Genomic DNA, 2,516 nt, shown 5'->3' with positions numbered 1-2,516 from the left:
TCCGCAATATCAATGTTTGCACAAAACTAATGATGAATGATGGAAACTATCAAATAAACCAAAAGTTTTATAAAAACATAGAGGAATAGGTGCAGTTGGTGTTACATGCTAAATGGTATCCTAAATTCGTATGTTAAAGTTCTAAACCCTGGTAGTTACAAATGTGACTGTATTTGAAGATAGAGTTTTTAAAGAGGTAATTAAAGTTAAATGAAGTCATTAAGGTGGGGCCTAATTCAATATGACTGGTGTCTTTATAAGAAAAGGAAATTAAGACGCAGATATGTACAAAGGGAAGACCATGTGAAGACACCAGGAAAAAAATGACTATCTACAAGCCGAGAAGAGAAGCATTGGGAGAAACCAACCCTGCTGATACCTTGATCTTGGATTTCCAGCCTCCAGAATTGTGAGGAAATAAATTTCTGTTGTTTAAACTGACAAATCTGTGATACTTGGTTATGGCAGCCCTAGCAGTCTAAGATAGTTGAGAAACATATAAGTCAAGTCTTTATAAATTATAATAGATAGTCAATGTGCAAAAATATCCAAAACTGACAAGTCAAGAAATTTAAAATATGAATATAAATATAATTTTTAAAAAGCACTTGTTAGCATTTAATATGAACCTACTTCCACTTGGCTTCAATCTACAAGGATATAGGCCGCACCCTGCTGACCCCCTCAATATCCTTAATCTCTTCAGGGCAGCCCGGGTGGCTCAGCAGTTTAGCACTGCCTTCAGCCCAGGGCGTGATCCTGGAGACCCAGATCAAGTCCCACATTGGCCTCCCTACAAGGAGCCTGCTTCTCCCTCTACCTGTGTGTCTACCTGTCTCTGTCTCTCTCTGTGTCTCTCATGAATAAATAAATAAAATCTTTAAAAAAATTGCCTTAACAAAAAAAAAAATCTTCTCTTTGGTTTTTTTTTTTTTTCTTTTTAATGTTTACTTATGATAGGCACACAGTGAGAGAGAGAGAGAGGCAGAGACACAGGCAGAGGGAGAAGCAGGCTCCATGCACCGGGAGCCCGACGTGGGATTCGATCCCGGGTCTCCAGGATCGTGCCCTGGGCCAAAGGCAGGCGCTAAACCGCTGCGCCACCCAGGGATCCCTTCTCTTTGGTTCTTCTACTGAAAAATTTGGCCTTCAGGATGACAGGCTGTTTTGGGAGCTTTCCTTTCCCCAATCTTTGTAGTAGCCCAATCACACCATATCAATGATAGGAGCAGCTCCAGTTTTACTTTTGGCAGCATTTACCCACATCTGCTTGCTGACCAAGGTCCACAGTTTCTCAAGGTTGACAAAGCTTGGGCAGAAGTTCTAGTTCCTCTTTAAGTGGTAATGCCTCATACCAACTTTTCCAAAGTAAGCTGGATGATATTGTGATACAGCATGCCACCAGCATTAAACCAGCCATCTGGGTGCTTCTGGTGTTTGCCCATGCAGCTGTGGTCCATGTGGCCCTGAAGCTTCCGGGCCTTTCTCAGTCTGGATGGCATGTCAGCAGCCCACACAAAAGAGCTAATGGTTAAAAGCTAACGGAATTTAAAGAGTTGTCTCTGAAGAATGAGATGGGGCCCCCCACTCCATCTTGAATCCTTAAAATAGGATGTATTTCACAATTCAGGTATTTTCTGATTTTTAAAAGATAATATGCATATTATATCATAAACACACAATTACATGCACATAATTATGGGCAGCACCCCATAATTAATATTTTGTTTGAAACAGAGTACAACAAAAGGGGCAGAGACAATCCCAAGCAGGCTCCATGCCCAGCATGAAGCCCAACACAGGGCTCAGTCTCACAATCCTGAAATCATGACTCCAGCCGAAATCAAGAGTCAGGTGTTTAACCGTGTCACCTAAGCACTCCAACCCAATATTTTTGCAAAATCATTTTGAAAAGGTGACTCTTGCAGAAGTGTGAAAGGAGATTTGGGGGCATGGGAGTATACTAGAGACAAGATTAGAGTCAGAGGCTGATGAGCAGGCCAACATGACAATGAAGACCAGATTTAAGGAGAAGGCAGCAATGATAGGTAAAAAAGAGAGAGAGAGAGAAAAAAAAATGATGGATCAGGAGACCTTATGAACAAATCAAATGGAATGGGTAAAAGAGAAGGCACAATCATAGGAAAAACTCAAACTCTTGATTTGGAAACCTGCATGAACGTAAAGACTGCTAACTCTGGGAAAAGAACTAGGGGTGGTAGAAGGGGAGGAGGGCGGGGGGTGGGAGTGAATGGGTGACGGGCACTGGGGGTTATTCTGTATGTTAGTAAATTGAACACCAATAAAAAATAAATTAAAAAAAAAAGAAGACTAAAGAAATAAACTTATGTAAGAAACAGAAAAAAAAAAAAAAGGAAACCTGCATGGAGGTGTCATGCATTGAATGGGGAAGGTAGAAGGAAAGGACATTTGGAGGACAAGGAGACAGGTGAGGTTGGGCCTGTGAGATTTTCATGAGGAGATATTTTGGAGGCATCTGGGCAAATATATATCTG

General features: G+C 41.2%; 1 pseudogene; it reads right to left on the bottom strand.

Moving 5' to 3' along the window:
- Window positions 1-629: 629 nt before the first annotated feature.
- Window positions 630-1,502, bottom strand: LOC119877450 (annotated as a pseudogene).
- Between the last annotated feature and the right edge of the window lie 1,014 nt (window positions 1,503-2,516).

Source organism: Canis lupus, chromosome 23 (genome assembly GCF_011100685.1).
Source record: "Canis lupus familiaris isolate Mischka breed German Shepherd chromosome 23, alternate assembly UU_Cfam_GSD_1.0, whole genome shotgun sequence".
Classification (NCBI taxonomy): Eukaryota; Metazoa; Chordata; class Mammalia; order Carnivora; family Canidae; genus Canis; species Canis lupus.
Note: the sequence above shows the minus strand (reverse complement) of the source record. Positions and strands in the feature narration are given on the sequence as shown.